Source organism: Corvus kubaryi, unplaced genomic scaffold (genome assembly GCF_017639235.1).
Source record: "Corvus kubaryi isolate FWS band 111438036 unplaced genomic scaffold, C.kubaryi_AGA036_p1.0 37391, whole genome shotgun sequence".
Lineage (NCBI taxonomy): Eukaryota > Metazoa > Chordata > Aves > Passeriformes > Corvidae > Corvus > Corvus kubaryi.
The window spans coordinates 9,934,560-9,951,521 of NW_024581130.1; the positions used below are offsets into that span (position 1 = coordinate 9,934,560).

Here is a 16,962-nt window from a genome sequence, read left to right on the forward strand (position 1 = left end):
CACAGCTTAATTAAAGACAGGAAAACAAGAACTAAGTGTAAAACAATAGGAAAGAGGCTGAGGGCAACAGTAAATATGTCATGGATTTAAAATAGGCTCGATGTGCACAGTTGGTGCAAAGCTCCAAATCAAAAGCCAAATGGCTTTGGCACAAGCATTCCATGGAATCAAGTGACCCCTCAGCATTTCCTCTGCCTTCCCTTCTTCCCTTTGCCACTCGTGGAGAAGCTGCTCTGCTGTTTGCTCTGCCCCCGTGCAGATTAGAGGACATAAAGGAATTATAGAAGCTGCAGTCAGGAGGGCATTTCCTGAGCTATTGGCCCTGCTTTAAGCCTGGGTTTTTTCAGCAAAGAGTATTTTCAGCTCCTGAATCCCCTGCTATGCAGGTCCAGCTTGCCTACTGTGAGTGTCTCATATGGAAGAATCATAACCAAAATCTGCTGGGTTCTCTATTTTTTTGCAGATGAGTGGGCAGAAGCTGGAGGTGTCCTGGCATGGCCTCTCTCCTCCTCTCACAGCCACACTGCAATGGCTTAGCAGTCTTCTGACAAGTTAAAGCTGCTGTCCTTGGAGTGCTGCAGGGAGATATCAACATTTCCCAGCACGGCTCATCTGCTGATGTCCCGTTACCTGTCCTACTCCAGCCACATCAAGGTACAAACACCAGGGTTCACTATTTCAGCAAGGGATCAGTGTCTGCATGGGGAGATGGAGGGCTTGGAGGGGAAAAAGAGGGGAAGGCAAGACAGGGGAAACATTGGTCCCCCCTGAGCCTCCTTTGCTCCAGGCTGAGCCCCTTTCCCAGCCCCCTCAGCCACTCCTGGGGCTCCAGCCCCTTCCCAGCTCTGTTCCCTTCCCTGGACACGCTCCAGCCCCTCCAGGTCCTTCTTGTCATTAGGGGCCAAAAACTGATCCCAGGAATTAAGGGGTGGCCTCAGCAGTGCCCAACACAGGGGACAATCACTGCCCTGGTCCTGCTGCCACACCACTGCTGCCATAGCCCAGGTGCCCTTGGCCTTCTTGCCCACCTGGGCACACCTGGACTCATGTTCAGACACTACTGCCAATACTGGGGAAAAAATAAATTTTAGAAATTCACTTATTCTAGTCTCTTCGGAATGGATCTTTCAAGCCTCAGTCTTATTTTTGAAACCTGACAGATTTGCTGCCTCAACATCAGTAACCTAAAGAAAGCAAGGGTAACAATCAAAACTCAAAAATGCAAAATCTTGCAGGATACCTTATTTCACCTAAATGAAAAACCACACTACTTAGATACATTGAAAGTTTCCATGTTAAAAAGATGGCATTATTGCAGTGCCTTCTCAGATCCTGAGTCCTTGTTTCAGCTGAAATAGAGTTCCTTTTCTTGCTGGTAGCAGACACAGTGCTGTGTTTTGGATTTGATCTGAGAATAATGCTGATAACATACTGGTAGTTTAGTTTTTGCCAAACAGTTCTCACCCTAATCACCAAAGTGACTGATCCAGATAGAAATTCTACTGTGCTTATCTGACATGTGGAGAACAAATGATGACATAAGCCAAAATACACAAGAAACTTGCAGTAAAACAAATCCAAAGCCAGCCAAAGTCTGATCTCTGTGAAGCAGCTACTCTGCTGTGGGCAGTTGATTTCCATTAGGATACATTTGGAATATTTGCAAGAAGATTAGAATTAGAATTAATTAGAGTTAGAATTAATTGTGCTTTGCTTTGGGTGCTATCACAGAATCATAAATGCTTTGAGTTGGAAGGGAGATTTTATAACCCTGTTCCACAGGAGTTGTTTGTTAAATTGTTGAAAAATGGAGCCATTTAAAATTTTGAAGTAAAGCTAAAAAAGACAATACCTACTGCCTCTGAGAATTTCTCCACATTATTAAAATTGAGGTTTCTTAGTGTAATTCTTAGTCAAAGATCTGATTTGTTTTTGAAAGTTATACTGAAATGGGTATTTATGTTTGTGTTCATAAATCCATTTCCTTGAAGTAGTAATGAATGGTATTTGATGATGTTTTGAGCACTGAAGAGCTAAATTATTTTGGTTTTTTCGTCAGAGAGGACAAAAAAGAAAGCCATCTCTGTATGACGAATTAACTGCCTAATCTGTGCTTGCCTCAACCAGATTTTAGGGTATTATTTATGTTTTATTCCATGCTTTTTTTTTTTTCCCCTCCTTTTCTTACCATCTGCAGAAACACTGGTGTACATAGCTGACATCTGGATTAAAAAATAAAATCTCTGAAGGCCAACATATTGACCCATAGGTTTTTACTTCCACTCTTAATATGACTATTATTTTCATTTGGTAAAGCTAAAGAAAGAAGGCTCACTCATAGAACAGATTAAATTTCCTGAAAGGACAAAGAGATATCAAAAAGCAAAAAAAAAAGTTTATACTGAGAAGATCTTAAGGAATAAATGTCAATGAACTGTCATGATAAATAAATTACAATCTGGCTCAATAATTCATTTCATTTTTTCTGGTGATGAAAAGATGGATGAAGAGAGAGGAAAAGTGACAATATTTATTTAAAGTAATCAAGAAGATCAATTACTCAGTGTTGTAAACAATTAAACTGAGCTGTGCTCATCCTTTCTGTTTGATGTGGATTTTTCTGGCTGGAGATTGGAGAAAATGCAAATTCCTGTATTAGGACAGGGAGTTTTCTTTTAGTATTATTTCACAGCTTTTTCAGAAATAAAAAAAGAGAATACAATAAAACATTTTTTTCAAGTCTGAAAGGTTTTGAAATGGGAACCAGTTCGCTTCATAATACACTTGTACAACTCAGAGCAAATAGTAATTATAGAGATATGCAAATCAGAATTAAGAATTATAATTCCAAATTCACAACCACTTGTCTCAGATTTTGCTAATGATTCAGAATGAATAGATTGCATTTGATATGATGAAATTAGTAATAACCTACATAATGTTTCATGATTTAATGGCATTTATTTAATACATCCAAAGTACAGTTGTTGTTACTATTATTGTTATCATTATTTAATATTGATGCCTACTTATACAAGTATAGGTATTATATAGAACCACTTGCATAGAAATTTTCTTTTCTAATATCTAGAAATCAAAAATTTGATATCTGATATAAAATACACTAAAACCAAGAAACTCTTTCTGATTAACTCCTGATTAGTTTTTGGATTGAAATCCCAGTAAATAGGGCAGAAAACAAAGCATTAAAATAAATCACAGAATCCTAGAATACCAAGTTGGAAGGGATCTCAAGGATCATCTGGTCCAATCTTTCTTAGCAACAGCACAGTATGGACAAGACTGCCCAGCACCCTGTGCTGCTGAATCTTAAATTTGCCCAGTGGTGGAGAATCCAGCACTTCCCTGGGAAGGTTATTTCAGGGGCTGATTGTTACTGTGCAAAATTATCCCCTGGTGACCAACTGGAACCTCCCCAGGAGTAACTTGTGCACATTATCGCTCATCTTTTCCAAGGGACTCCTTGTAAAAAGGGAGGCTCCACCTTCCTTGCAGCCACCCTTTAGATGCTGGAACGTGGGGATAATGCTCTTCCAGCCTATCCAGGTCTCCCTGCAGGTTTTTTCCTCTGGAGTGTTCCCTTCCCCACTCAGTTTTGTAATTTCTCTGCAGAAAAAACAAACAACTGTGAGGAAAATCTCTTCATCAATGTACAGAATGGGCTGACCACAATGTTAAAAATTAATATTAAAATTTAAAACTGCTTCTAACCTTGTTTATTTGTTTTCCAGAGCAGAGAACAGTGGGAACTCAATAAAAGGCACGCCAACTGGCCTTAAAAACATCTCACATGGAGAACTTACTTTCTCTGTTCTCTTGGCTTTCTCTCTCTGAATGTGACCAACTGTCCTCTAAACAGCTTCTTCCTTGTCTCCTCTTACTACCGAGGTTTATTGCAGAGATAAAGCAGAGGTCCAGACACCAAAAATCTGACTTTTGTTCCCAGATCAACCACAGCCTTTTATGTGACCTTGGACCACTCATTTATCTCAACTTCAAAGGCAATAGGGAGGATAAAATTAATCACTGTGGTGCCCTCAGATGCTGTAATGGAAGGGTCAGTCTCTGCTACCAACTACATTTTTTAGGGGGAAAACCAGACTAGGAGTATGCTGACATAAATTAAAAATGTATTATTCTCTCCTTTGTCCTGCCCCTGCCATCTGTAGAGTTGCCACCCAAAGCACAGCAAAAAAAAAGTTGTTCTATAAAACCTTTTCTGTTAAAGATGTTACCAGATTTTAGTGACCTAGAAGGATGACCTCTTCCTGGAAATCCTGATGGCAGAAGCTCTTAGATATTGTAGAAAACTAAAATTTTCCGTGAAACTGTGCCTGAGTTCCATCTGTTTGTTCTGTGTTTGTTTTTACCTGGCTGTGTCCCTGTGCAAGATCCAGCTCACAGGATGGAAAAGGAGTCTCAGAATCTCACCTTGATTTTTCATTGGCAGCTTTTCCTCAAACACAAAAAAGTGCACCTTTATTTCAACCATACCTACGAAAGCAAGACATTATTATGCAAGGTATTTGTGTAGCTCTTTCTCTGTAACACAGCTTTTGAGTGGAAAAACAAAAGCATAGAGGTGTTTTCAATGTTATCTTGAAGACAATCTTGAATGAAACCCAGACCTGTTCTAAAAAGAGCAGGTTCCAAGGTGATTTTTGGCTATGCTGGGTAATGATGATAATGCAGTTTTTTTAGCTTTTTTCTGTTGTGTACCATCTTGACTTACCTAAATACCTCTTCATAAAAGAGACACAGTTCAATGCTCTCAGCATTAAAAATTGCTGAGTTTCTGTGGTCTGCATTTTGCAAGAAGGGCTTGCTCAATCAAGGACCCCATGACCTCAAAATCACTTCAGCTGTGTTGCAGTCTTATGAAATCTGAAGCTTTTTATGGTTTATTCTGAACAGAATGGGAGGCAGAAAAGTGTTTTGTGGTGTGCCACAAGTGAAGTGTCGTGGAGGGAGAGGGGAGCAGAAACTGAGCCTGTAATTACTGATCTGTAATCTGGATTTGTTCTGAGATATATGTAAGGAGCCCTTTGAGAGCTCTTAACCGAATTCAAATAATCATCACCACAGAATCATCATGGAATGTCCTGGGTTGGAAGGCACAATAAAGATCAGGTTATTCCAACCCCCTGCCATGGGCAGGGACACCTTCCACCATCCCAGGCTACTGCAAGCCCTGTCCAACCAGGCCTTGGACACTTCCAGGGATCCAGGGACAGCCACAGCTTCTCTGGGCACCCTGTGCAAGGACCTGCCCACCTTCACAGGGAAGGACTTATTGCCAGTATCCAAACCTCCTCTCTGTCAATTTGAAGCCCTTTCTCCTTGTCCTGGGACTCCATGTGCCTGTAAATTGTCTCTCCCCATCTTTCCCGCAGGCTCCCTTATTTTTTATAAAAAGTTTGCTGGCCCATTCATAGGGATATTTGTCCACTGACTTGAGTGATTAAGATGTCTTTTGTGAATGCAAACCCACCACCTACTTCTGTTCTATACCCAGCTGAGGAACTGTCCCTTCACAGAGGTGACACCCAGTTTTCCTGACCTTTCCGGAATCCCTGGAACAAAAGGGAGCAGTAAGGAGGGAGCTGTCACTGAGGCCACATTTGGGGGTGAGACGAAGTGACTACGCTGTCAATTGTCACAGGACAGGTTACTTTCAGACAGAAAATGACACTCTGCTGATCAGTGTGAGAGGAATTTTGGAGCTCAGAGAGCAGGAGTCACTGTGCCAGGGCAAACAGGGCTATTTAGTGCTCCCCTGCCTCTACACTGATATTGCTGACTCACAAACGGCTGAAATTTTCCATTGAAAAGGGATGACTGATGTTTTAATACTCTGATGAAATTATGTGAAAGTATACCAAGGCTACTTGATTGATTAGATGGCTTTTTTCCTGAGACTTTACATTTTGGTGGAGATCTCAGTCCCTGTCTAAAAAGAGATCAGTTGTTTCCTAACCCTTGCTGCTCACTTCTCTCACCTGTCATTGCTGCTGGCAGCAGAAAACCTTTTTCTTTTACATTATTGAGACTTCTTTTTTTCCTCAAATCAGATATTTCAGGCATTTTCTGTGAACATAATTACAGTGCTCTTTGGTGAATATCAGGAGCACCAGCAAGCTCCTAAAATTCAGATATTATGGCAGAATTTACAATGCTATCTCTAGACAGTAATTTTGTTGCTGCTTCCTAGATTTTTGGTGTATGGAAAGGCTTGCTATGAACAATTTTTCTTAGATTCAAGGGTGTAAAATTATTTTGATAAATAATGATTGGACTTGTATCAGAGGTGTAAAATGCTGCCCTAACTCTGTTGTTGGAGCTTTTGCACGCTGAATATAATGGGGTACAAAGCTGTTAAACCCTATATTTAAATACATAGACAAAGTTATAGATATTCATCAGTTTGATCACAATGCCAATTGTGAGGTACTTTGTAACACCTGAAAATTATGCACAAGATAATTAAGAATCTCACTTAAATAGTGAGAGACTCTCGAAGTGTACCAAAGAGAAAGTTTCTATGAAAGCCCCTTTCACTTTAGAGAGGACCTGAGCAAGGGATCTGATGTAGGTTTTGGTTATGCTTAACCCCTAGAAATAAAAATAAAAAGAAATTACAGAAGTTGATTTTCTGTAGAAGTGTCAGCATTTGCCAGATACCAAAGTGACGCCATCTTGATTAAATTGCAGCTACACAGTTCTTTGATTCCCTGTGTTCTTTAAATCTTTTTTTCCACGTTACTCAGAACTCCTGTCTCTGATATCCATCTAATGCTTGCACGCATGAAGAGTCTGAAATGTTTATTTTAATCCCTTACAGGACACCACATTTCTAAAAGTCTATTTACACAGCTCCTTCAATGCTCTGTGGGGCCATCACCCTGACTTTTCAAGCCATGAAAATGGTCCAAAATAAGATTTAAAGCAATGCAGTTGTCTTTTAATAGCATAGCAGGGAATGTGTTAACCCCAGACTGTGCAACAGCCCCAGTAACCCCATGGTCTGTGTGTTTATAGGCATCAGCTTTAATGGCCCATTGTGATACATGAGAGATATTAAAATCTTACAGTCACTGCCCGGTCATTTACAGTCAACAGAGGGCTAAAAGTGAAAGGTCAGGCCTAGGAGAGTTGGAAACTCTGCTAAGCAAACTCTGGAGCAGGGAATGGGCTGCTCCAGGGACTGCAGGCCATGGCTGATTTTTCGGCTGTTGTTGTTGTTCCTGGCCCGGGGTAAGTTTGTGCACAGCCCAAAGCGTTCAGGATGAAATATTCCCCTTTCTTCATGTCTAAATAAATGTGCACATGATCCACTGGAGGGTTTCTTTAGTTGAATACATTTACCTGGTATGTTTACTAGAGAAGGAGACTCGTTTTGTTTGATCAGCCCTTCCCAGGCAGGCTGTTAAATGTGAGAGAATGATTTCCAAACTGGTTACTTCCCAGTGTGCTGAAGGTCGCGTTATGCCAAAATACATTTTAGCCTCTGGGTACTGCCACTGCCGAGCGTGTGCTGCTGCGCTTGGGGATCAGCTCAGGTGCTGCCTCTGGAAACTGGATCATATGGAAAACAAGGCTCCAAAAAGAGCCCAGTCAGCAGGGCCAGCGGCGGAATCACTGATGAGTGAATATTTATGCTGCCCAGAAATGCCCATTTTATTATTTAGTTCCCTGAATAAGGCTATGTCTCTAAACCCAATCTGTTTATTTCATCAGTGGGAGTCCAGGAGCAGCATGAAGCATGAAGAAGACCCCAGTTCCCCTTTCCCAGCACCCTGATGTAAAGGTGAAGGTGATGGAGGTAAATTCAGGTTCCTTTAAGCCACTTTTCCTTACTTTGTTGTGGGATCTGGCTCAGTCTCAACCAGCTCCCGTTGTGTCACCAGAGTGGGACCTCCTGTGACATAACTGATGCTTTCTGTATCTCTCTGCCTCTCATTCTCATTGGCCTTTGGTGGCTGAAAATGTGGGAACAGCACAACTTTCTCTGGTTACACAGCTGATAGTGGTTCCTGTGAGAGCTGGGGAGCACTGCCGAGACATCCCTTTCCATGAGTTATATCTCTTTCAGAGAGGTCAGGGAGCTGATTACATCCTTTTAAGGTCTCTTTACTCTCATGGCATGGCATGTAGAAACCCTGGAATAACTGGGAATGGAGCAGGAGGCTGTAGGAATAACTACTGACTGAATTTTTGGTTGTGCCTTCAAAGCTACTGCCTCTCTTTTAGAGTGTTCTTTGTGAATGAGGGAAGGAAATGTTCTTTAACTGTATTCAAATGTTTAGATCAGCACAAAACTGTGGTGCTGGGGATATGTTTGCCCTTCTACATTCATGCAGAAGCTGGTTCCTGCTTTTTTGTGGAGCAGCAAGGGATTTTCAGAACCAGGCTTGTCTTGGTTGTGAAACTCAAAGTGCAGCAGCTCCAGCCACTGCCTTACATAAACCCTGTGCCTGTGCAATGGACTGCTGCCACTGTCCTGTTTAGAGCAGCAAGATTTCCTTTCTGACCTACTTTTCTGGTCATTGCCTTGAACCAGGCCCTCAGGAGCATTATTAGAGCATTTTACATCCTTCCCATGCGACAAAGCTGCCCCAACATCACCCAGCAGCCAAGGAATGATCCCGTCAGCCCAGAGGGATCCACAAGCTACTAAAGAGCTCCCTTGTCTTCTTTTCCTGCTGCAGCCAGCCCAGCAGATGGATTTAGTGTGCTCTAGAAGAGGCAGGGGCTCCTCAGGTGCACTGGAATGACCAGGAATATGAGAATGGTGCTTGCTCGAGGATTTGCAGGTCTGTGCTGAGCATATCCCGGCCTTAGTTTCCTGGGATGAACGGATATCAAGGGGAGTGATAGCAGTGGAGACAGCTTGGGCAGACAGGGTTATTGAATTATTTAGGTTGGAAAAGGCCATCAAGATCACTGAATCCAGTCTGTGCTCGATCCCCACTTTGTCCCCAGCCCAGAGCACTGAGTGCCACATCCAGTCCTTCCCTAGACAACTCAGGGATGGGAACTCCAACACCTCCCTGGGCAGCCCCTTCCAAGGCCTGACCACCCTTTCCACGGAGAAATTCCTCCTGATGTCCAACGTGAACTTCCCCTGGTGCAGCTTGAGGCCGTTCCCTCTCATCCTGTCCCTGTTCCCTGGGAGCAGAGGCCACCCCCCACCTGGCTACAACCTCTTTTCATGAGGAAATTGAAGGAATATTGAAGACATTGAAACAAAATGGAATTTCATAAACTTTCAAATGATCGTGGAATATGAAATGTGCAGCATTGGATTACACAAAAGTCCTTGTAAGAGCTGGAGAGAATGCTGTTAAACCCAAAATCTGCATCTGTGAAGATTTCCATGGAGTAAAAAGGGTGAGGATGGGAAAGACTCAGTTGTAGGTCTGTGTCTTAGTCTAGGTAGGTATCGAGGATGGCAAAGGGCTGTGATCAGTCCTTTCCCCTCTCAGAGCTGTGAAATCAGTGCCTCCTGATGTGTCCCTCTCAGAGCCATTCCAGACAGCACAGGTAGCCAGATCTGAGTCTTCTTAATGGTATTTAATAGAAACCATCAATTCTGTAGCATCATTTCCTACCCAAAGCTTCTACTCTGTTACATTATTTTTTACATATTTACTGGAGACAAAATTTCACCCTCTGTTCTGCTCAATTCCTTGCAGGATGGCTGACACTGGGAGGGAAAATCAGTTTCAGCAGGCTTCTCTGCACAGGAGGAGAGAGCAGAGGATGGGAACTCTCCCAACAGACAGTCACAGGGATGCGGTTTCCTTGCTGAGGGAGTCCTGTTAGGCTGAGAGGAAGAAAACAACAGCAGGGGAGAGGCTCTCAGCCAAAGGCAGACTTGAGGGCAGCTGATCTCGAGCGCATCCTGCAGTGATGAAGGAAGCGTGTCAAGGAAAGCGTGCAGGTGATCCATCATGTTTTGCCTACAGCTCCTTCACGAGTTCTATTCAGCTCAAAGAGTGCCTGGGTTAAGAAAATCTCCTGTAACACTCACCATATGTGCTTATGCATGTCCTGAGCTGCTGAGGAGTGTCCAGAAAGCTGGAATTTGGCAAAAAGAGGAAGTCTCCTCGGGTGGCTGAGCACGGTTTCACTGCCCAGAGTGATCTGTTATCCCTTTCCTGACAAATGCCCTCAAGAGTCTGTGCCTCAGGGATCAAAGAAGAGACTATTTTGCAATAGAAGTTTAAAGAGGTCACAGCCCCACTGTGGTATGACCTAAACCTGAGGCCTCACAGCTCACCAGGCTGTTATCCTGGCCATGGAAGCAACTTGGCCTGGCTGTTTTTATCCTGGTACATCTGTGCAAGTTTGGATCTTATTTAGGCATTATAATCAGACAGACTTCATGCAGAAATAAAAGTTAAGGTGTTAAAATCTGACATGCAAGGCACCAGTGAAAAAAGTTAACAAGAAGTTTCATGCACCTTGAAGCTTGAAAACTTCAGCATTTCTGTCAAAATGTTGTCTTTCTTTCTGTGACTTTGTAGCTGCTCAGAACTCCAAGGGATGTTTTATATTGCCTGTGTAACATGTTTGAATGGTTTGTATCTCAGAGCATCATAACTTCCACATCCAAGGCTGTCATCACAATTCCTGGTCATGATTTTGACAGTGTTAATTTGAAAAGCCAGATATGTTCTGCTGATGGCATCCTAAGTACCCAAAATATTCCTGTAACAGCTTCCTGTGCCTTCTTGAGAGCCCTGCTGAAGGTGAGCACTGCTGAAGGTGAGCCCTGCTGAAGGTAATCCCAAAGATCCTGAAATCCCCGGGCCCCCAGGCAGATGTGTGGCACTCCTGGAAATGCTCCTATTGCCTGAAAAAAGCATGGACTGTGCTTACAGGGACCTTTTCTCAGCTGTCTGGCTGCTTGTGGCACATCCTGCAGAACAGTTTACCACTCATGCATTTGTTTGAGGGGGTGCAGGGCAAACAAATTCACTGGAATAATCGGGACTGGAAAAAAGAAAACACCCCACTCCCTGTTTCGCAATTATATTTTATCCTGAACTAGGTGTGTATGCACGTGTGGGTTTTTCCCTTCCCCTCAAATTTGGATTATTTCAGCAATCTGGATGACAGGATGAACTCAGATGCCGGGAGGGGCTGTTAAAGTTCAGAAGGGCAGGAATGAGCAGATGCTGGAGGGGAGGGGATGGGAAACATCAGGGATTGCTTTTGCCATGAGAATAACTCTCATGTGACAGCTTTTCCATGATTTTTCTGAAGTATCTGCTAACAGAGGGTGCCTTGTTCAGGAGGGAGAGGACAACCATGACTGGTGATGGCCATTAGTTCCTAAACCTTGAAATCTGTTTGCCCTACAGCATCTGGTAGTGCCTCTGGAACTTTGTGGTGCCAGAAATCAACCCCAGCTTGTGCTGTTTGTCTGGGCGTGCTGCTGCCACTGCTCAAAGCAGCAAAGGAGGGCATTGTACTCGAGGAGGACAAGCTCTGTGCCCCTGCCTCGGGCTGGGGAGTCATTACACTGGCTGCTTAATTGCCGCAATACAAAAGGCTTTGAGAACTATTCAAGGGCACCAAGTACTCTCTACTTCTTAATTCTTTTCAAGCTGGCTTGTAAAGACAACATTGCCCATCCACTTCTAACCTGGAGGTGTACTCAATCACAAATCCCATTCAAAGGAAAGGACTTGAGAGAGTAAAGCTGACGAGATTTGTCCATAAGTACTGGTGGTTTTGACAACTGAATGGAGCTCACTTACTGGTTGTGTTTGCCAAAGAATATGTATGAACTTGAATCTTGGAGACTGAATGCAAAGTGATGTTTTTATATAAAAGGAACTCGAATCACTTTTACATATTTAGACATATGGTGCCAGTCTGGTACCAGGTGTAATGGAGACAGTTTAAATACTGCCTAGGACAAGTTTAGGTAATCTGAAGGAACTTTCATAATTCTACATCTTTCTCCTTTTCCCTCTTATCCTGAGGTAAACCCTGTGGTTGTTTCCTACACGATTTCAATTATTTCCCTGTTTTTCTGGTTGGGAACCCTTCCTGCACAGATTTCATGAGCTCATGAGAGACTTCAGAAGGGTCAGGACCAATAAATCAAGGTAAGGGGTGAGCACAGGGGTTGCTTAGGCCTCTGGCAAAAGACTCTGGAGTGAGAGAACAGGAAGAGGACACTCAGATGGCCCTGGGGAGGAGGTTGCCACAAAAAAAAGAAGTTTGCTTCTTTCTCTATGTCTTACCTCCATTCTTATTTGCAAGTTATTTGTTGATTAATCTGAATTTGGGAAAACTGTCTGTGTAAATAAAATTAGTGTGAACTCCCCACTTCAGTTTGGAAAGCAGTGACATTATAGCCTATTAATTGGTGTACATTTTGTCACCTACCTGGACTTGTCACCCCCAACATCCTGGTGCTAAATTGGAAAGATATGGGTTTGATGGATGGGGTGTGACATGGATAAGGAATTGTCTGGATGGCTGACTTCAATAGTCAGCAGCTCGATGTCCCAGTGGAAACCAGTAACAAGTGGTGTCCCCCAGGGGTCCATACTGGGATCAGCATTATTTAATACAATCACCAGTTATATAAAAACAGAGAGAGGCTTTTTACTAAAGCCTGGAGTGACTGGACAAGAGGTGACATTTTTTAACTGAAAGAGGGTAGTTTAGAAAAAAAAATTATAATGAGGCTACTGAGACTAGGAAACAAGTCCTGAGTTAGCCCTTATTGCACATCTGCTTGTTTTGTGAACCTGAGAACAAAAACTAATGTTAAAAATTAAAAGTCTAAGTACTTTTATCACTCACCAGCTAAGTGAAGAAAGAAAATAAAAAAGCAACAACTTTTTCAAAAGTAGAATGATGAGAAAAACATTTCAATGGACCAAACACATCACGTTTCCATCTATATATATTATTTTGAGCTTTTTATTTACCTGAGAAGTATTTATTTATCTCTAAATGACGCCCCGTTACTTACAGATCCAGAAAGGAATACAACATGGATGTATTTCTTTTGTCTGAACTTTATTTGTAAGCTGAACAAAGTGGTATTCTCACCACATAAATTAGCACTGCAGGGCGCTGGTTCTTGAATGGGCAATGTCTGTCATGAAAGCCACTAACCCATGCCCTTGGCTAGAGTGAAAAGTCTGTAGAAAATTCATGTCTTTTTGATCTGGATAAAAAGTTCTTTAGATTGGGTAAAACTGTAATAGGGTCTTATGAAAATAAACAAATATATAAATTTCTGGCTGCACTACTATGGAAAAAAAAATGAAGGAGCAAACAGAAGCTGGGACTTTGGAGCTTCAGAGCTCTTCACCTTTGCTTGTTGAGTTGCTTTTTAGTATTTTGGAGTGGTTTTTTGAGCGTTGCATCCCAAGCTTCTGTGAAGTAATTACGCTGATGGTTCTGGTTTCTAATGTAGAGCACAGAGATCTGCAAAAGCCATTGGGCAAATTCTGCTGAGTCTTTCACCTCAGATCAGCAGCTCTCAGGTCATTAATCATGCTTTATAAGCTTTAATAGACTAAGTGTTTAAAAGACATCTGCTGAGTCTCAAAGAATAGAGTGCAGACTTTGCTTTTCTGAGATTTCTGTATTAGAGCAGCAATATTGTTGAGAGAAGAAAAAAATGACCCAACATAAAAAAGCTTGGCCTCTCTCTTTGGTTCCTGCCATACTGCAGGAGAAGATGATCCCACAAGTCATTTATAATTGCAGACTGAGGAAATTAAGCTCACCAGGTATTAAATATTTTCTTAGATAAAGGCATTGTCACCACCATCACTTGCTCAGGCAGTGAGCACATAAAGAAGAATATAAAGAAAGAATATAAAGGAAGAAGTGCTTTGCAGTGATTGATGTGTGAATAAAACACAGTTTTGTCCTGCACAACACATCATGCATGCCTGAAAATCACTGCAGGTGACTGTCCTTTTGCTTATTTACTCTTTTTTTCTGATTCAGTCACTCAAACACATATTTTGGTGAAGGCTGCTTGCACACAAAGGCATAAATTTATTTTGTTTTGTCTCACATTTTAAGTGATGCTCTGCCAGGCGTGGAAGCTAGTTCTGAGTTGGGTTAGTGAGTCGGAAATATCCTTCTGCAAATACACCTTTGCACTTGTTACCTGCTCTCTTGTAGTTATTTTTTCCATATATTTTCCAGATATTTTACTGTGGAGTAGCAGCTTCTCAGTACCACAAAACACTTCCACAGTGGAAAGAGAGGACAGCGGTGGAAAGGAGCAAGCTCTTGGTTATGGATACAGGTTTGTTCCCAAACAAACAGCTGGGCAGGAAACAATCATGGGATGCTTTTGTTCATGTCTTGAGTAAATTGTCCACTTTCATTCATTGCTGTGTTGACGTTATTTTGATTTTTGTGAGGGGAGTTTTCGTTTTGGCATGGTTTTTTTGGTTGGTTTTGTTGATGTGAATGAAGGCTGTGTGCTGAATTTGGATTTTAATGATAATTCTTAAATGAACCCTCCCTGAAAATACCAGTACTTAAGCTAAATGCTTGTCCTCTACCCCCACATTTACTCTTCAGCACAGAGGGTGCATTCAGGAAGTTCAGAACCTGCTGTTTGAAAGTGCTTTACCTAAAATGTATGAAATTAGGGCGAATTCTGCCTTCTCCCACACTTTCCTTTGAAGCACCCCAATTCCCAGGCTGACTGCAATCAGAGCTGTCTTTCCCCATTCCAAACACAGCAAAGCAGAGGCTGAAAGTGGGATGTCCTCGCCATGAAGCTGAGGAGCCACTTTCCTTCAGTCCAGCTGATATTTAAGGCCATCGAAACCCCCTCCAGGCTGTGTTAATGGGGCAAATTTTCCCATTTTGAGGTGGGACAGTTGTAACTCTGCTCTGCTGGTACTCCTGTGGAAGAGTTCTGCTCTGTGGGTGAGGGAGGAAACATCAGCTGCAGGGCTGCTGCTCATTTCCGATGTTTTTCTTACAATACTTGAACAAAGTGTCTTGTGCTGAGTCAGATTTTTCATCTGAGATGACTTTTCTTCCTGGCTTTTTCTATTGGTTAGGGGAAAAAAAATGGGAATAAAATAAATAACACAAGAAATTTGCACGTAATCCAGAGTAATTTCCCCTTTCCTCTCCTCCCTGCATGTCTCAGTTTGGTACTGAAGACATTGATTTCTCTTCCAGCCCTTTGAGGCCCGGAATAAAGCCAAGAAAATGAATGAGAAGGTAAACAGAGGCAAAGAAAAATAGATGTATGATCAAAGACACAAAGCAGGTTCCTGGCAGAACATGGAACTGAGCCCTCTTGCTTTCTGCAGAATCCAAGCTTCCCTTAAAAGGGAAACTGAAGGAAATAGGTCAGCTCAAATAACATTAAATCGTGCTGGATGAAAACATATCCCACTCCTCTCTGAGCTGCAGGATGACACAGAGTTTTTAGACTCCATTTGCTGGTGAGCATCTGGAACGTACAAGGAGGGTCTCTGGGATCTGAGCAGTGTCCCTTGCCTGGTGTGACAGTTTTCCTAACAATCTTCTCACTCTATCTGCTCTCAGCCGTTCTTTTTTTTTTAAAGGAAACTTGAATCGTTGCCACTTTTTATCCTCTCCTCACTGCTTTAATGGGATCTTCCTTCACTTCCTTCTTCTTTTTTTTTTGCTTCTTTCCATTTTATGAGAATTTTATTCCCCTCTTCATATTGTTCCCACAGGTCCCACCTTCTCTCTCACAATAAAGAAAATGAAAGTCTTATGCTATAGCATTTTGAAATAAACCTCCAGAGTAACACTCCTGTTTCAGCTGCTCCTGGAGAAAGAGGAAGGCTGCTTTATTTTATTTAATTTTTTCCCACAAATTGTTATGATCCTGCTCTTGAGTTTAGGGTTCTGACATCATGCAGGATACCCTACAAAATATTAGTTTCAAGTTCTTTGCTGAATATTTAATAAATAGCGAACATTTAGCTATTTAAAAGCAAAATATATTTAAGAGGAAAAAACATTTCCTAATGGTCTTCATGCAATAACATCTCTTACAGGAGGAGCCCTGGGAAAGGTGGCAGAGTTCAGGCAGAACGACTGAAAAGTGAGAGGGAACTGTATTTGTCCTTAGAGAAATGATCAGGAAAGGGAGCTGTTAAATGGAATGGAATGCTACTATTTACTTATTGAAACTAGTCTGTAGATAGACATGTTAGAAACTCTTAAAAAAAAAATCTAATTTCAGCGCAGACAGGTGAAAAGTGATATTTTTTTTTCCATTTATTTTTGGCTACTTTGTCCATTTATTAGTGTAATTTGTCCACATTAATGGGCTAAAATAGATCAAAGAGTGCTATTAACAATGGAGTAGAAAACAGAAAACAGCACTGAAGTTTCCTAGAAATCTGCAATTGAAAATGCCTCTTTAAAGCTAAATCTTAGGCTACTGTAATATGATACTGCTTGTTACTAATTATCACGGTGTTAATCTCCCAGCATTGGCCTAATTTGCATTTTACTGTTTAAGCCACACCTGCTAAGGATAAACAACCTTGCTCTAAAGATTTCCACAGCTGATAAATCCAGGCCTCGTTTGAACTTCCTCAAATGCCGGGATCTGAGCAGGTACTTGAACAGAAAATGAATTTTAATTACTCCAAGGTTTAGCACAAGGGATGGAGTCCATATTCCCTGTCTGTTGTGTTTCCTGGAAGCAGATTGTGGGTTTTATTATTTCTTGCATGTTTCCCAGGGTCCTCAGCTTCCTTAGCCCCCATCTCCCGGTCCTTCTGCCTTGGATGAGCATTCCAGATAGATGGTGCCCTCAGAGAGTGGACAGAGGCACTGTGACAGTGCCAGTGGCCAAAATCCTAACCCTGTGTTAAATCCATCAGTCAAACTTTGATGTAGCCGTGTAAATCTGATAATGATCTAACCCAGACAGTAAAC

The 16,962-nt window shown here is 42.0% G+C and overlaps 1 long non-coding RNA gene across 1 annotated transcript; it reads left to right on the plus strand.

The window, feature by feature from the left end:
* The first annotated feature begins 244 nt into the window (after positions 1-244).
* LOC121669305 lies at positions 245-12,116 on the plus strand. Its single transcript, XR_006017700.1, has 3 exons — positions 245-654; positions 7,759-7,843; positions 9,717-12,116. It is a non-coding gene; the product is annotated as an uncharacterized LOC121669305 (long non-coding RNA).
* The last annotated feature ends 4,846 nt before the right edge of the window (positions 12,117-16,962 follow it).